General features: G+C 41.5%; 1 pseudogene; it reads left to right on the top strand.

Annotated features, from left to right (window-relative positions):
* Positions 1-2,997: 2,997 nt before the first annotated feature.
* Positions 2,998-18,999, top strand: part of LOC123586604 — a 29,487-nt pseudogene continuing 13,485 nt past the window's right edge.

Genomic DNA, 18,999 nt, shown 5'->3' with positions numbered 1-18,999 from the left:
AGGATGCAGGGGAGGGCAAGATGTGGGTTTGCATATCATTTATCTGTGGGATGCACTTGCAGGGCCAAAGTGGGTGGTCAAGAAGCCAGGCCAGGTATGGAACGAGTTACCCATCCAAAGGAGGTAGGAAGAGAGGGTTTGCCTTGCAGGGGGAAACAAGAATTTAGGAAATCAGCAAGTGAACGCAGATTTACCAAAACCATTACACGATGTTATTTTGGAGAATTGTGAAAATTGTTATGAGGGAAAATTACGCAGTATCATGCAAGCATATTAAGTGGGGAAACCAGAATGATCCAGAAGGCACAGGAAGACTTCTTTGAAGATGTGATTTACAGCCAATGTCCCAGTGCCAGGATGGACATGAGAAGTCAGACATCCTGTGGCTCTAAGGATCATGGCCATATTGACTGAAGACTCTGCAGGGAGTGGTCAGAGATGAACGGAAAGTAGGCAGGAGTGAGATCGTGTGGGCCTGAGAAGCAGGGCTAACATTTGTTATTATTCCACATTTGAGGGGAAGCTGTTAGAGGTTTGGTTTTTTTCCTTAAAAAAAATTTTTTTTTAATATTTATTTATTTATTGGAGACAGAGAGACACAGTGCAAGCAGGGGAGGGGCAGAGAGAGAGAGAGAGAGAGAGAGACGCGGAATCCAAAGCAGGCTCCAGACTCCAAGCTGTCAGCACAGAGCCCAACACGGGGCTCGAACCCACGAAGCGCGGGATCATGACCTGGCTGAAGTCAGACGCTTAACTGACTAAGCCACCCAGGTGCCCCTAGAGGTTTTTGAAATGAGGATATGCATGATGCAATTTATGTTTTACTATTATTATTTTAGCCAAAGTCTATATAATGAACTGAAAAGGCTTATAAGTGGTTGGCAATAGACCACTTTGGGGGCTCAGGCAATGTAGAAGAAGGTGACAGAAGCTTGTGTTTGAGGGCTAGCAATGAATACAGGGAGAAATCAATTAATTAAAAAGCAATGTTGGGGGGCACCTGAGTGGCTCAGTCAGTTAAGCATCTGATATCAGCTCAGGTCATGATCTCAAGGTTCATAGGTTCGAATCCCACATCAGGCTCTGTGCTGACAGCTTAGAGCCTGGAGCCTGCTTCGGATTCTGTGTCTCCCTCTCTCTCTTCCCCTCCCCCACTTTCACTCTGTCTCTTTCTCTCAAAAAGAAATACACATTTAAAAAAATTTTAAAAGCAATGTTGGAGTTAAATTGATTGGAAATGGAGTCTGAGGGAGAGAATCCTGACCTGGTTTCTGACTGGTGTAAGTCTTAATTGCAGCTAATTTGCAAAGTATGGAAGAATATAAAAAAAAATGAAAATTAACATACATTCCACTAGATAATCACGGTGAACTTTTTTTCTAGTCATACATATGCATTGTTTTCTTCAGTCAGGGTCTCATAGTAAGTATAATTTTATATCCTGGTTTTTGACTTATGTTGTGAGACTTTTCAAATATCATAAAGAATACTTATTGCAAAATCACAATTATAATGGCTTATATTATCTTATGGAAGTATCCTCATATAAAATACTAGTCACTTTTTATTAGGCATTTTGGTTATTTCTATATTGTTACCCTTATAAATAATGCTACAATGAATATTATTGCTTGCAAACCTAGTGAACATCCCATGTGTTTCTTCTGTATTAAATCACAGAGAAGAAATTATGGGACTAAAGGCATTTCCTTTATTATGACACTCGCTGTGTTGCAAAGCTTTTCTCCAGAAATTTTGTTCCAATGGACAGTTGCACTAGCAGCCTATGAGAGCATGTGTTTTGCAATCTGGGCACCAACAGAGACCTTTAGTTTTTAAATGCAGTAAAACCTTGGTTTGTGAGCATAATTCGTTCTGGAAACGTGCTTGTAATCCAAAGCACTTGTATATCAAAGCAAATTTCCCCATAAGAAATAATGGAAATTCAGAGGACTCGTTCCACAAGCCAAAAATATTCATATAAAGATGATTACAATGCTGTAATATAATACAAAATAATAAAGAACATACAAAATATAAAGAAAAGTAAACAGATTAACTGCACTTCCCTTTGGCAACCTTTGTGGCTGGTGTGAGGGAGACAAGAGAGAGGAGGGTGATTGTGTAGAATGACTTTCACTATCACTAACCGAATCACTGCCGTCTATTGGCTCAATGGAATCTTTTTCTTTTCATGCAGCTTTAACAAGGAGCCTAGCCAAAGACACTTGCTTTTGCCTCCTTTTTAGGATTTTGCGGAAATGTGACAGCGTTATCGTTAAACAGATTCATCCCTCACACTGCTATAGCTTTATTCGGGTGGTGCTTTTCTACAAAATTTTGCTCTGTTTCCCACATTTGATATACCTCTCTAATCTCATTTGAGGTGAGGGATTCCACTGCTTTTTCTCTCCTCTGCAGACAAGATGCAGACGTAGACTTATAAAATCTTGCAATTTCGACCACTTGCTTACCTTATTCGTACTTCTCGATGATTTCCTTCTCCACATCTGCCATAATCATCTCCTTGCCACCTTTCTTTTTAACCTGTTTCTGCATGGGGGCCATTGTATCCACTCACATGGACGTTGATTATGGTACCGTGTTAATAAACTCTGGTCATATACTGTATTTAATGTAACTGGCAATAAGGCAGCAGAGGAAAGCGTCTATATCTGCAGGCACCTGACCTAGAATGAAGCAGAGCATTCCTAAGCTCACTCTTGGATGGAAACGCATAGGTGCCTTGAAGCGACAAAAAACACACTAGTGCCAGTGTTGGGCACCTTCCAACATTCTGAAAAATCACTGATTTCTATCACACACCACAGCCTGAGACCGAGCATCTGAGCGTGGGAGACGATCACCCACAATCCCACAGAGAGAGAGAGAGAGAGGGAAGAACCATTAGTTCCGTTGTGATCGTGTGATGTTCGGTGTCACGTAAGACTCGTGTTGTATGACATCGCTCGTTTATCAAGTTAAAATTTACCGGAAATGTGTGCTCATCCTGAGGAACACTCACAGAACGAGTTACTCTCCATCCGAGGTTCTACTGTATTCTTCATGAACTCGCAGGTGGAAAGTGTCAACACGTCAGGGTCCCAGATTCTAGAGAGGAAGATTCCAGATTCTAGGGAGAAGAGATTCTCAAGACGATCTTGGGTCAGACACCTGACCCTGCTCCTATTATCAAAGCACAGAAGTTAGATTGTGAAAGTACAGACACAACTATGACATTCACTCCCGTGGGTGCAAAAAGATGTCAAGAACAGAAAAGAAAATTGTGAACTGGGCCAAAACCCCTGAGGAAGTGGATAGCGAGGATGAATAGGAATATTCAAAGAAGGAGGGACTTAAGATCTTATAAATGTAGAGTCAGGCTGCCAAAATATCCTTCCAAGTGGCCTCATTAAAAGATATTCTTCCACGAGCCTGCACTCCTCTCTCCCCATAAGCTCCTCCTACCTCTCCTCAAATCTGGTAAGAACCAACTGAAAGACCTTCCAAATCCTAAAACTGGGCTGATCTGCCTCTATTGCTCTCATATTGCTCCTTAACAATCTATCACCAACTTAACAGCTTGAGAAACATACGTTTAATTGTTCCTTTCCAGTTTGGGAGATCAGAAGCTTGAAACATGTCCTACAGGGCTAAAATCAGGTTGTTGGCAGGAGTACATTCCGTCTGGAAGCTCTGGGGAAGAATCTGTTCTTTGATGTGTCCAGCTTCTAGAAGTTTCCCACAGTCCTTGGCTCCTGGCCACATCAGTCCAACGTCTGTTTCCATTGCCACAAAGTTTTCTCGCTGATGCCTCTGCCTCCTCTTAAAGGACTCTTGTGATTACTTTGGACCTAATCCAGGATAATCCCACCATCTCAAGATTGCCAATTTAATCACATCTGCACAATCTCTTTGTACTGTAAGGTATGGTCATGTTCACAGGTTCAGGATTGGGATGTGGGTATCTTTGGGGAAGGGCATCATTCTGTCTTCCACACCGAACAGCCAGAACCCACAAAGGGGCATGGCCTGGGCATGAACTCCCTCACCCACAGTCCCTCCTGAACTAACCACCACAAACCAGGCTTCTGTGGGTACTGTGCTCTTGACCATTTAATCTCCTAATTGTACTGTTCTGTGATAGTCATTTGATTTGTTCACTTTGGTCATTAGCTCATCTTTCCAAAATTACCTTTGTACTTTGTCTCAAGGTAAATCCACAGCCTGTACCTTCCCCAGCTGGTCCGATAGGAACTCCATGATCAGATTGGCCAGCATGACCAAGAGATAAACATTAGAGCTCATCTCACATTCCACAAGGGCCGGCCAGGGCTTTGCCATGTGCAGACAGCCCCCAATGTGCCCACGTGCCAGAGACACTCGTCTTCTTACAAATGCTACACCTGAAATTCTTCTACTTTGACTCCACATCTTTACTCCAGTTTTCCCTTTGGAGAATTTGGATTATTTGAAATCCTGAAATGAACATGTCCTTGGCCATCTTCTTATGACATTTCCCGTGTGGTCATTGGTTTGAAGCAGGTTGAAAAACCCAGGGGAACCAGAACTTTATCAGAAACCTCACTTCGAGAATAAGCACTGCCTGGAAATCCCTACGTCTGTTTCCCATCCAAAATATCGGGTCTCTGAGATAGTTACTCCCACTTTAATCCGACTGAAGTGTAGCATATCCCTGGCTTTGGGCACTTTGAGAAACTCTAGTAGATTTATACTCCACTTTCACGTTCTCAAATAATACTGATTATTACGACCATCTTCTGTTGGATTAAGGCAAATGTTACTCCTTTCCTTTAAAGCTGATAAAATGGATTCAGAAAAATTAAGTCACCAGCTCGAAGTAGCAAGGCTAATAAGAACAGCAGGAAATTGGACAAGAATCTTCATGTACTCTCCCACCGTAAATCAAATGCTGGTTTCTTCAAATAGCTCTACCTGAACTCTTATATAAATACTTAGTCATTGTATGATTAGCAATACATATGGGGCGGGGGGCAGGTTTCAAGTCCACTTCTGAATATTCACTTCTGGATATCGAGACACTTTTTATGAAAACACATGCTTTCTGCTTTAGTTGCCATCACCTCTTTAAGAAGAGTGCACGTATTTCTTCTAAACACGAGTGTTGTTGGATTTGCATTGAATGCACATTTTTATAAAGTGCTGTGAAAAATCGAATAGTGCTGACGTCCAGCCTAAAGTGAAGAATGTTTCAAAACAATACCCATTTTCGATCGATGCTGACACACCCCATCTTTATTTTTCTCCACCTCACTTTGGGAATCTTCTCCCCTGTCAGCTATTTTGGTAGCTATTCTAGAAATTCAGATCTATGTGTCAATGCTATTGACCTGATGTTCTGGTTCCCAGAATCTGATGCTTACATAGAAATGTGAGAAGCCAAGCCCTAGAAGGCAGGCCATGGCTTCCCGGCATCCGTTTTGCCACACAGATGAACACCAGGAAATAGGCCAATGCTACTTTATGGCCTCGGCCAAGTACAATCCTCACAAGCAGACCTACCCAAGTGACACATTTATACAGCTCGGATGGGCAAGTGACACATTTATATGCCTCGGATGGGAATGGCTTTAGGCTTACCGTCTCAACCACATGGTCAACGTGGGCCAGAAACATCAAAGCCAGACAACAGAGACAGCAGCACAGGGTAGTCTGAATTCAAGGGGAGGTTCTATTCACCCTCCAGGCTGCACATCATGGCCAAATTTCTCAAATTCATTTTTCTGTCATTTCAACCTCTACCACGTTTCTTTAGCTTTTAGACTGAAGATGAGCTGGCGAGTCCTCTCCTGTTCCTCTCAAATGTAACTTGATGTTCATTTTATGTCAAGGTTAGCATGGTACATTTGCAAGAATGCCAATTTTGCAATTAGGAAAAAAGGAGCTTCCGATCTGCCCTTGCCACGAACCAGAAGTCTGTTCCTCCACCGGTCGCTGCCTCTCTGAGCCTCACAGTTTTTTTCCTGATGTGTCAAATAAGGAAAATAACTGCTCTCCCCAATTTTACAAGTATATCACACAAACCAAGATGATTTAAGTGACAATCATTTATTAGCCACAAGGGCTTACATATGTAAAGGCTGGTGCATCAAAGGAAAGAACAGCTAATTAGGAAACAACCTGGCTTCTGGGGTTTGATCTGCAACTATTTGGGGTGAGCCCTTCACCAAGTCTCTGAGGGATTATTCTTCTCATCCCTAAAAAGAGAAGGAAACACATAATAATCCCCTGAGGGGCTTTCAGCTCCAACACTCTAGTGTTCCAGTATTACGTTATTACTGTTTTGTTAATGTGAGTTCCGCATTATCTATTAACATTTCTACTCTTTTCCTCTCAATGACTGTTTTCCAATTATTTCACACCTTCACTGTGCATATGTTTTATCTATTTTCCTCCAGCATATTTGTCCATGAGGAATAACTCTTTAGAAGCATCTCGGAGCTTTTCTCCCCCCCTCAAAATTCTATTCAATCCTCTATTATTTTTCTCGCTTTGTATTCACAACCCTTCCAAATTAAATACCATTGGCACATTTAATTTAGTAGGGCATCGACTTTCCTCTTGGTGATAAGCTACACGAAAGGAGGTAGACTACATGAGATCTCAAAGTGAGAGTAAATAGCATGTTAATGAAATTCACAAATTATACTAAATTGGAAGATGTAGTGAGCGACAGAGTGAATAGAGATGTAATACAAATGGACTTTGAGGGGTGAGAAGCCCAGGCAGATAGAAAAAAATTGGATTTGGTTAAAACAAATTCACTAAGAAAAAAAAAAATGCCCTAAGAATACTTGCTGGAGGGAAAGACAGGGTGAGAGGGTGAGGCACGAAACAGTACTTTAATAACGTGTAAATTGAATGGATAATTCTAAGGAAGAATGTAAATGCATCACTATACTTTTCTCCTTGCATGCAGAAAAGTCAGCTACTGATGCACTGAACAGGCATCCACTGAGTGCCCACCTATGCTCAGCGCTGGGACAACTGTAGGTCTGGGAATAGGAGTTAAATAGGACTGCACCTTCTCTTTCCTAAATAGTGCTGGAGGGACTGTCTGGTGGACAGGTGCCCGGCAATTGTCATACTGGGGTTAAGGACAAAACCAGAGGCCCCTCTGACCTGCAAAGGAGTGAGCTCTTTCGAATTCACATCATTCTGGAAACATGAAGCTCGACAGGTGGACAGATTGTAGAAGAAGGTGGAAAGCACCTCAGTTGGAACAAATACCTAATGCAAAGAGTGAGGCACAAATCAGCCCAGTCCTTTCCCAAGCTCAGTCTCTGTCTCACTGCCCACCTTCATCAGAACTCTGATCTAATAACTGAGCTCCACTAACATAAACCACCATTTCCCACCAGCGGTATCCCTCTGTCCTCTGTGAAGGGCCAGTCTCGTTCTGAGAACCTTCCCATTCCCACACATCTGGAAGGCTCTGTTTATTTAAGGTATGGCTTCAGAATCGCTTCCACAGAGAAGGCCTATTGCTTCTACTGCATCTGTAAGTTGGACTGGGCTAACTCTCACTCTTTTCGCCTCCTATCTGATTCGCATCGTATCTGACCCTTATTTTTACTAAAACACCTCTCACACTATGGCAAAGAATGATTTCCTTTTCTGGATTTCATGCTAGTTTGTGAGAGTTTGCAGTGAAGAGCTTTTTTTCTTTTTTTTCCTGTGCTCCTCGAGGTAGGTAGCCTCATGCGTAATAACCCCTGTTAGCCCTCAATCAGTATTTGTGGAATAAGTTAGGGAGGAAATAGCCACGTTCCTCCTAGCAGTCAGAGGCAAATCGGAGGCACGCTGGCCGGCGAAGCGTGGTTACTGCTTGGACGTTGGGCAGAGCGTGTGTGTGTGAGGGTGTGTGCGAATCAAGTGAGACTAAAATCCAGATCTGCCATTCACTCACCATGTGACATTAGGCAACTCACTTCACGTAACCTCAGTAATGGAAAATAGAGAGTTTAGTTAAAGACTCAAGAGGAAATTGTAAAAGGATGCCGAAAGCTATTTGGGAAACCGAAGAGGTTAATATCGTTTATATTTCCTGTGATAATACTGTGTTTTGTTCACTCTTAGCATTTCTTTTTGAAAATGCTGCTATGTCGGGGCAGCTGGGTGGCTCAGTCTGTGAAGCATCCCACTTCAGCTCAGGTCACAATCTCGCCGTTGGTGATGTAGAGCCCCGCACTGGGCTCTCTGCTGTCAGCACAGAACCTGCTTCAGATCCTCTGTCTCCCTCTCTCTCTCTCTGTCCCTCCCCCACTCATGCTCTCTCAAAAATAAATTAAAAACTAAAATTAAAAAAAAGAAGAAGAAGAAAATGCTGCTCTGTCCTAGCTGCTGGAAGCGGGACTGAGAGAAGGGTCATCTGTAACCACTCAGAGGCACAGGTTCCCAATTTTCTGATCTGCTGGTCTCACGGATGAAGGCAGTAGAATCTGAGTGCTCCCCAAGAAAGGAGTTTGGTGGGGGGATCAAAACCCAGGGCACTCGGTCAGTTTTATGCGCCTATAAGAAGAGTCAGTCTCCAGAACATAACCTGTGGAGTTGTCATTGGAATCTGTTCTCACTTAATTATCAGCAGAGTAAGAAAATAGCATCAAATGTTCCCGGTATAACATCAAGTAAATTCAATTTTGAAATTAAAAAAAAAAGGGGGGGTAGGGGAATGAAAGCATTTTGTAGGGCTATTCTAATGGATTCAGTATCTTCACTTAGGAAGTATGTGATTAAAATAATAAAAATAATATATTTTATGGCTCCTTTTATTATGACGGTTTTATTAGAAAAGGCATTAGCTGTTCATCTGTGAGTGATAGATGCCAAATAAACTGAATTAAGGTTATTATTAAGGCTTCATTAAGTCAAGCCATTTCAATCACTCATTTATGCTCTCTTTTAGCTTAGCATGCTAATTAAACTAAAAGAGTGTTAATATTTGAAAACTCATCTGACTTTTGGGACCCAGCCCAAGCCCTACCTCTTCCAAGAAGACTTCCTTGCCTATCTGGACCTTTCCAGACTGGGTAAGTACCTGGACTGTATACTTCCTGCCCCGACCCAGGGGGCTTAGCCTCTAGGGAGACATTACAGGTACTGTCTCATAATAAGTTCATAATGTTAGTGGATTTTTGCTTCTGTCCATGAGGGAGTAAGACAGTCCAGGATTATACTCCTATCAAACACAACCAGAAAACAGGACAAAACACCGTGAGGAACAACTATAGCCACATACTGGACAACCGCAGCAGAGGAATGCAATCCCTTAGAAAGGAAACAATCAAGGAGAACCCAACCATCACCCAAGTTTTCTACCCTATGAGGTAATGCAAGAACCTTGGCACATAAACTCCAGCCATCTTGCTGAGTTGAGGAGACAGACGAAAGTTTGAGGAGGCCAGGACAACTCAAATCTGTGCATTCAACAACAACCCCTTTAGATATCTGGTGAACACCAGGTGTGTGCATATGTGGAGATACCCCATAAAGCTAAACAAGAATGACTTCCAAGAATAATCAATTATTGAGCATATGATTATACAATTTACATAGAACACAGGGATCTATAAGAGTAGACAATTCCTATTGTTTACACAGATTGGAAATGATTGGCATTCCCTCCAGCTGGACTACAAAGACCTTGTTGAATATATGGGACTTCCCACAGAGACCCCAGAATGACCTTATGAATGTGGCTTAAATCACTCTAGAACAAGGGTGAATCTTCACCTGTCTTGAAACAGCCTAAAAGCAGAACTCAACCGACCAAATGTGTCCACAAATAACTCAACTTCCTGGTAGTCAAAGTCCAACACTCTTTAATGCAATGCATCAAAGTGCTTCACAACATAAATGGGCAATGTCTGCATCCAATTAAAAGTCACTAGACAGTAAATGAATTAGGAAAATGTAACCTGGACAGCAGAGATGATAGGATTTTCAGGAAGCAGCTATTATAAATATTCCCCATATGCTCATGTATAAGGGAGAACATGAATATGATGAAGAAAAATGGAAGGCATTAAACAAATACCCAACTGTAATCCTAAGGATGGAAAACAACATTTTTAATACCAGTGACTATTGTTATCACTTACTATTTGCCATTCTCCACCAATTCCTCCAGAAGGATGTTGAGAAGCTGGGCTCAGGGATCAGATGTTCAAGTTTGGGAATTGAATCCACCACATGGTGACTCTATGACCTTGAGCAAGAAACTTAAGATCTCTGATTTCAAATTTATTATATGTAGATAGAAGTAAAGTGCTGTCTACTTCATAGGTTTGTCACAAAGTTTAAATAAGAAAACCCACAAATGGTTTTAAAAAGTGATCCCACAGTTAGGTAAACACCAATTCCCAAATTGGACTGGAAGTGAGGTTTAGAGAGCATAATTCCCATTAAATGGGCACAACAAGATCTTTGAGAGGCAGAGGACAGCCTTGCACCTGCTCTGCCTTACCCCAGATCGCATGTGCATACAAGAGGGTTCATCTCCTCATGCCATTTGTCAGCCTCTTTCTGGGCTTGAGTTCTTGGCTTTTGAGTTGCCAGATCCTTCCAGATTTTTCTTTCTGCCCAGCTTCTTCACTTTGGCAGTTTATTTTCAAAGATCAGATGCTTTCATCAAATATCCAAACTTGATCTCCAGGATTGCTTTCTTTGGCTTCAGGGTTTTCATTTCATAGGACGTATAGAAGGCAATACTCTGTCTTACTCCAGACTTTCACCCTGATCGGCTCAAACCTCAGCAACTCAGAGCAGGAGATGCTGGCAGGGGAAGGGGTCGTGATGATGATGGTCTTATCTCTTGGACTATCTACTGTACTGGAACAGAACTTGATCGTATAATTGAAATAGAGTAAACCGTATTATCCGGTATTATCCCCAGAGTCATGGTGACAACCACAGGCTGGCTCATAGTTGTTATGTCCTGTGGAGGGGGTGGGGGACAACTAACCAACTTCCACAGCTAACTTCACTTGGTAGAGTGACTGCTGAATGGATCCGTCCTCTTCCCTAAGAAAGGAAGAGCGGCTGTAGTTGAGGGATGGAGTTATCTGCTATGAAACACGCTCCTGCAAATACTAAGTAAATCAAGTCCTCTGAGTGATCCCTGGGAAGGTCTTCTTGATTTTACCTGGACATAACCCTATCGCTGTATAGTCCAGACATCAGGAAGTTTGCAGTTGGGCTTTGGGCTAGAAAAGTGAACTGCAGAAGATTCGTAAACTTGTATTTGGGAAAACTAACCTTTTTACTAGTCTTTTTAAAAAAATTGAATAAGCAAACACACACACACATCCATTACCTTTTACGTTCTAAAAGGTCTAACCCAATGGCATCCTCTGAGTTTCTAAACTCTATCCTGGAATTAGGAAAAATGAACTATGGCTTTCTTTGCAGAAATGCCCTTAAAGTATATGTAGTCCTGCTATACTGTTTCCTTCCCCACCTTCATGTTACAACTTTCCTGAATAATGTTGTCTTTCTCCATACAGATGGTGGTGGGGTGGGGGGGAGTTCCTTCTACCTAGCCATGAATCTCCCCAAGGCCATCACCTGTCCAAGGGCATGGACAAATCTTTTCTAATCCACAGAATCTATTAAGTGAAGCAAGACATGTATCTTTCATTATATTAATAATCTTGGAATCCATAAACAAAAATATAATTCCAAATAAGATTTGCAGCCCTGCATTATATGTCATTTATTTTCATAAAAACCTCCGATGAGTTTCTCTTCAGTTGAGAACACATTTCGTGGCATTCCTATGACCTGCAGGCTACGTTCGTCTACACTGGAGCGTTACTATCCCCTTTTGCAGTCCTTCCAGACTGCTATTTTCTTGCTTGTTTCAAAGCATCCACATTTCTGACTGAAATCCTCATTTCATGCTCTCCACAGGACAGACTCTGGCCCATCTTTGAGGCGAAGTTCAGCCTCAGACAGGCCTCTGACAACAGCATGCAGGGAAGGCCCTCCTCTGTGCACATTACTCTGCATCACTACATGTGCCGGAGAGCAATCATCACAATCCATACCGTTGTGTGTGTACTTCTTTTCTTGTTAATTTCCTGCTTGTCACACTAGAGGACGGCTCTGCAAGAGGAAACATGTCAATAGTTCTCGCCTGTGCTCACACACCATTGTCCCAGGAAAGGGTATCGGTGATGTCTGTCACATGAAACACTGAAAAGGAAGCCCCAGGGAGGAGACATTGGCTTTGGAGGCCAGCATAAATGGGCTCTGATACTCATTCCTTAGTTATTTTTAATGTATACTTATTTTTGAGAGAAAGAAAGAGTGTGAGCGGGGGAGGAGGAGAGAGAAAGAGGGAGACACAGCATCCGAAGCAGGCTCCAGGCTCTGAGCTGTCAGCACAGAGCCCGGCGTGGGGCTCAAACTCACAAACGGCAAGATCATGACCTGAGCCAAAATCTGGTGCTTAATTGACTGAGCCACCCAGGTGCCCCTGATACTCATTCTTTTATGAGTGACTTCATTTTACTTACCTGTAAAATAGAGACACTTTATAGCTTGGGGGTTATAGTAGACACTCAATGAAGGGTAGCTATTATTGTTATTAATTGTTTCCCCCAGTTATTTTAAGGATGAAACTAATTAGAATCTGATTCACTTTTTACAATGAACTTAGGCAAAAATTCTGAAATATAATTAATTAGACTCTGAAACGTGATTACTTTGTCAGGCTTCACAAATAACAGAAACATCGGATAGTGAAGAATGGTGTGGTCTTTGGCAAATCCAATAAAATATCTCCTGATCTCAACCCATAAAAGGAAATTTAGACTGATATTGACCAATGTATTGGTTTTTTTAAATATAATTTATTGTCAAGTTGGCTAACATACAGTGTATACAGTGTGCTCTTGGTTTTGGGGGTAGATTCCCATGATTCATTGCTTACATACAACACCCAGTGTTCATCCCAACAAGTGCCCTCCTCAATGCCCATCACCCATTTTCTCTTCTCTCCCATCCCCACATCAACCCTCAGTTTGTTCTCTGTATTTAAGAGTCTCTTATGGTTTGCCTCCCTCCCTCTCTGTAACTATTTTTTCCCCCTTCCCTTCCCTATGGTCTTCTGTTGAGTTTCTCATGTTCCACTTATGAGTGAAAACATATGATATCTGCCTTTTCTCTGACTGACTTATTTCACTTAGCCTAATACGCTCCAGTTCTATCCATGTTGTTTCAAATGGCAGGATTTCATTCTTTCTCATTGCCAAGTAGTATTCCATTGTATATATAAACCACATCTTCTTTATGGAGTCATCACTTGATGGACATTTGGGCTCTTTCCATAATTTGGCTATTGTTGAAAGCACTGCTAAAAACATTGGGGTCCATGTGTCCCTATGAATAACCACTCCTGTATCTTTTGGATAAATCCCTGGTAGTCCTATTGCTTGGTCATAGGATAGTTCTATTTTTAATTTTTGGAGGAAACTCCACACTGTTTTCCAGAGCGGCTGCACCAATTTGCATTCCCATCAACAGTGAAAGAGCGTTCCCATTTCTCCACATCCTCACAAGCATCTGTTGTTTCCTGAGTTGTTAATTTTAGCCACTCTGACTGGTGTGAAATGGTATCTCACTGTGGTTTTGATTTGTATTTTCCTGACGACGAGTGATGTTAAGTCTGTTGACCATCTGGATGTCTTCTTTGGAAAAGTGTCTATTCATGTCTTCTGCCCATTTCTTCACTGGATTATTTGTATTTTGGGTGTTGAGTTGGTAAGTTTTTTATAGATTTTGGACACTAACCCCTTATCCGCTATGTCTGACCAACGTATTATTTTGATGCCCAAATGAGATGATGGTCATGTGACTGCCTTCCACATGGAAAAGCACTCGTCAGAAGCAATATAGCATTGTTTTTAAATATAACAAGGTGGGGTGAGGGATGAGTATAATTCCTCCAAACTCAGATCTCCTGTGAGAAGTGAGATAACCCCAACCAGCTTTTCTTCACTTGATTCAAAATTCCTTAGGAAAACTAGAAACAAGGCCACACTTCTATTAGTCCCTGACTTTGAGAGCACCAGGCACATCTTAACTGCGAGACTGTGTGTTCCGTGGGAGAAATCTCTCCACTTTGGGAAATGACTGTATTGGATTTATTGGCTGAACAGCTCATCTAGACCGTGCACGGTAAAAACTCAACGCTGGAATGGATAAGATTACGGTTCAAATTAATGAACCGAGAAGGAAATAAGAAGGTTGCATATTAAGTGCTTTCCTGTGAAGGTTCTGAAGATCAGAGCTGAGTGCAGTGAGATTAATGAGCAGCTACTGCCAGCCTGCAGTCTTCAGCCTTGGTCACTGCCAGTTTTCCTCTGACAACCATGCCCTAATCGGACCTTAGACCCCAAACACCCTCTCAGAGAAAAATAGGTTTGTAATGGGCAGGTTCCATGATACAGTTAGATTTAGAACACAGCAAAAATATAGAGAAACATAATAAATTTGTGAAGCCAGCATTACACATACATACATACATACATATGTGTGTGAGTTATAATTGTATACATATACTAATTACAATAAAAAGTTAAAAAAAACAGCTACACATATGTGATCAAATAAATAGATGCATAAATAAATATTAAGGTGGAGAGAGACAGATGGACCTGATGCCTGGGATGATTAAATTTCTAAGCGAGTGTATTACATTTAACTCTGGGTTTTTCATTGGCTCAGGGAAAGACAGAGATATGGTGAACCACTTAGTCCGTTGTTTTGTGCTTAGAGGACTCCTGCAAATGAAGCCAAAAATAATATTTTTATCTGTTTTTCTGACCTTCCAATTTTTGAAAAAGCCTCATAAAAGACATGTGCCTGCATACGGAGAGATTTAACCTGATTTTTAGATGCCTCTTTGCTTTTATGATGCACTCTACATCCCACAATGTGGTGCCCACATCCATTACTTCACCTCTCCCACAAAGGTGACTTTTGCTGTTCTTGTCACGTAACCTTCCAGAATACTCCTGAAACATACAGGAGACTCCACAAATACACATTTCTAAAAATTTTATGTGTTTTAGAGAGAGAGAGAGAGACAGAGACAGAGACAGAGACAGCAGGGGGGTGGGGTGGGGTGGGAGGGACAGAGGGAGAGAGAGAGAGAATCTCAGGTCAACTCCATGCTTGGCACGGGGCTCAATCCCACAACCCTGAGACGTGACCTGAGCCGAAATCAGGAGTTGGATGCTCAACTGACTGAGCCACCCAGGTGTCCTCCCCAAATATATTTTGAATGAAAGAGTCAGAGTTGCAGATTCTAAGAAGGTTCCTTACTCAGAACTACCTGCATGGAAAAACTGAAGTCTAAAATCTCACTGCAGGAGATAAGTTTCTTTGGATGACGGATGTGGTATTTTGCTTTGTAAAGAGATGAGTGTTCTTTTGGAACTTATTCTATTGTCCATTGACTGAGCGATTATCTTAGGATTTCCAATGACACGTCCAGATCCAAGGTTCTGCTCCTTTTATTATTTTCCATTCATGTAATTCAGAATCTGCTACAAGAATCTTCTATGATTCAGGTTTTTGTTTGAATCTTCATAACATCTTTTTTCAAAATGTGCATCATGACACATCATTTTGATGGTTCAGGGCCAGAGCATTTTTTTCTTTTAATCAAATAAAATAGAAAATAAAAAATCAATGCACATCAAAGTCTAGAAGGACTGAAGTATTTTCTGAGAACCTTGGTTCTCTTAATAATAAATAATACAGATGCATATAAGTAGTATTCTATGGTAGCTCTGGGCTGTGCCAGAAATAGTTTGAGAAACGCTGTTTTGAAATATTTCCACCTGATGTTGCATAGGCAAAATCCAGCCTGTTGCCTGTTCTTGCAAATAAAGTTTTATTGGAACATGGCCCACCTCACTACTTTACATAGAGTCTGTGGCAGCTTTCATGGAGAGTTGAGTAGCTGCAATCAGAGGCTGTACAGCCCGAAAAACCTATGAATACTTGGAACCAGCAATCTAGCGTAGAAAATATTACCATCAGAGGCCCTCAAACCCATGGGTAAGAACACAGACTAGAATCAGACCTAAGTGACTAAAGTTCTGAATCTTTGACGTAATGTATAACTTCAGAAGGATGATGAGCATTTCTGAGTGATCATTTCCTTCTCTCTAAATGGAGGAGATAAAATTAAAGAAATAATGGATGTAATGACTTAAGTTACTGGCCCAAAGTAGGTGTTGATACACGGGAACCATTACTCAGGGTGGCTTATTGAAGGAGCTTAGCTCCTTTGGTTCATTCACATAGAAGATAATTACATGTTGGATGCTATCTTGGAGACACAATTCTTTTGCTTGATGCCCACTGCTTTGCTCTTTCTCACTGCCTGTGGGCTTCTTCACCCTGCGCTCTGTGCCCAGTCCCCTGACTCAGCTGGATGTGCGCACAGCTTTGCCTCGTCACTGTGCCAGCTCAAACCCATGGTGTATTTTCACTTTTGCCTCCTCTATTCTTTATTCAAATCATCTGTATTTATTTTTCAAGACATGGTAGTTAATCAAATGTAGCACAAAGGCAATGCACTCCTGGAAAATGAATATTTTTAAATCTAACGTGCCTTCAATATTATACAGTTTTGAGATAAGAATGCTTCACAGCTCAAGAGTAAGTGTAATAATCAAAGGTCATCTTTAATTTTATGCTATCAGATCACTGAAAATTACATCTGATGTAAAGTATATTTTAAAGTTGAGAGAAAAGATATGATTGGCACCTCTTATCATTTCCCGTCACACCATGTGTCATAGGTCAAGGGTACGTAGAAGGAAGAACAGAGCAACCCTCAGGCAAGATGGTTCCTACCCCCTTCTAAGGCAGAGTTGGAAGGGAATATGTAAGACTTTTCCAAACGTTTCATTTGTTGGATTATTTTATAGTATAAACTACCCTCCAACACTTATTCTTTTGACATTCATCTCACAGCAATCCAGTAAAGCAAAGCAAAAATAATGTTCTTTTTTGTAAAGGAGATGTCCTCAAAGCCAAAATCTGTTGTGAGTTGCTCTACTTGATATAGTGATTAGTGTTCCTGGATCCAGGTAGTAGATAGATGAGGCATGACTCATTCTGTAGACATTTTAGCTGGGGATCTCAGCTCTGTCTCTTTCTGAGGAACTATGGCTATGAATCCCAGAAGTCAAATATTAATTCCACTGCTTAAAGAGTCCAAACACGTCCTGGGAGAAAACGGAAGATGGACTTGTTTATCCAATCAACCAACAACAAAAAAACATTTATTATATACTGTCTGCCAGTTTATCTGGCAGGCAATGAACATTATTAGAATAGGTGAGACATAGCATTCACATTTAAGAAAATCACAGCTAAGAAGCACAGTATTAAAATATAGCGACATAAATGCCAAAATAAAGGTAATCAGAGAGCATGTCTGGAGCACACAGAATGTGTGCCTGTTTAAAATAAGCTGAGGGAAGGGCACCTGGGTGGCTCAGTCGGTTAAAGCGTCCGACTTTGGCTCAAGTCATGATCTCGCGGTTCGTGGGTTCGAGCCCCACGTGGGGCTCTGTGCTGACAGCTCGGAGCCTGGAGCCTGCCTCGGATTCTGTGTCTCCCTCTCTGTCTGCTCCTCCCCTGCTCATGCTTTCTCTCTGTCTCTCAAAAATAAATAAATGTGAAATTAATTAATTAACTAATTAATTCAAATAAGCTTAAACCTTTACTTATCCACTTACTCTCCAATAATGTGACCTGCAACAGCATAAGCGCCAAGGAGGACTTCCCAGAGAAGGTGGCCTATAAGTTGAAACCTGAGAGGTGAGTGAACCAAAGAACAGATGACAGTGCCTGCTATTCAGAGGGAGCAGCACTTAAAAAAGCTAAAAGTCACAGAGCTGCAAAACACAAAGAGCGAACCTTAATGTAAACTATGGACGTCTGTTATTCATGGTGTATGAATACTTGTTCATCAGTTGTAACATAACACTCTACCACCAAATCTTAATAATAGGGGGAACTGTGAGGGTTAGGGCCATGTGAAGAAGAGTATAAGGGGCTCTCTGTATTCTGCTCAAGTTTTCTACAAACCTCAAACCACTCTAAAAGAACTGTTAATTCTTTTCAAAGGCTAAAATTAGAGATAGCATGGGTTAGAGAACACAGAGTAATAAGGCATGATTAGATGTGTAATGTTGGGGCACCTGACGGCTCAGTCGGTTGAGCATTCAACTCTTGATTTTAGCTCAGGTCATGATCCCAGGGTCCTGGGCTCAAGCCCTATGTCAGGCTCTGCACTGAGCATAGAGCCTGCTTGAGCTTCTCTCTCTCTCTCTCTCTCTCTCTCTCTCTCTCTCTCTCTCTTTTTCTCTCTCTCTCTCTCCTTCCCTTTACCCCTCCACCCAGTCATATGCTCTTTCTCTCTCTTTAAAAAAAGTTTTTTTTTTTTTAAATGTGTAATGTTGACAGAGAGGTTGGAGTAAAAGGAGCCTTGGAGATAAGCAGGAGCTGGATCATGGAAGACTTTCAGGACAATCAGACGATTTAGGCCTTCACCCTGGAGACACTAAATTATTTCAGCAGCAAAGTAATACCATCAAATATCATTGTGTGTGTGTGTGTGATGAGATCCTTCAAGGAACTCTTGGGAGAATAGATTGAAGATCTTCAAGGCTCAATAATGGAACATCACTTCAAAGGATTTGGATGCCCTTTGATGGACAAAAACAAGATTGATATCAAGCCCTGAGAACTTGGGTGCATTGGAGCATAAAGAGCAGAAGTGGGCACTTTGCCATTTGAAGGCTATACAGACATAGCTATTTGAAGGCTATACAGAGCTCCTCCCTGGTTTTGGAACAAGGAGATCCATATTCGCTACAGGTGGTTGCAAACCACAGGCTTATGGTCTGAGTAATAACTTCCTCATGC

This window comes from Leopardus geoffroyi, chromosome C3, assembly GCF_018350155.1.
Source record: "Leopardus geoffroyi isolate Oge1 chromosome C3, O.geoffroyi_Oge1_pat1.0, whole genome shotgun sequence".
NCBI lineage: Eukaryota > Metazoa > Chordata > Mammalia > Carnivora > Felidae > Leopardus > Leopardus geoffroyi.
The sequence above is the reverse complement of the archived record's forward strand: the minus strand, read 5'-3'. Positions and strand labels throughout refer to the sequence as shown.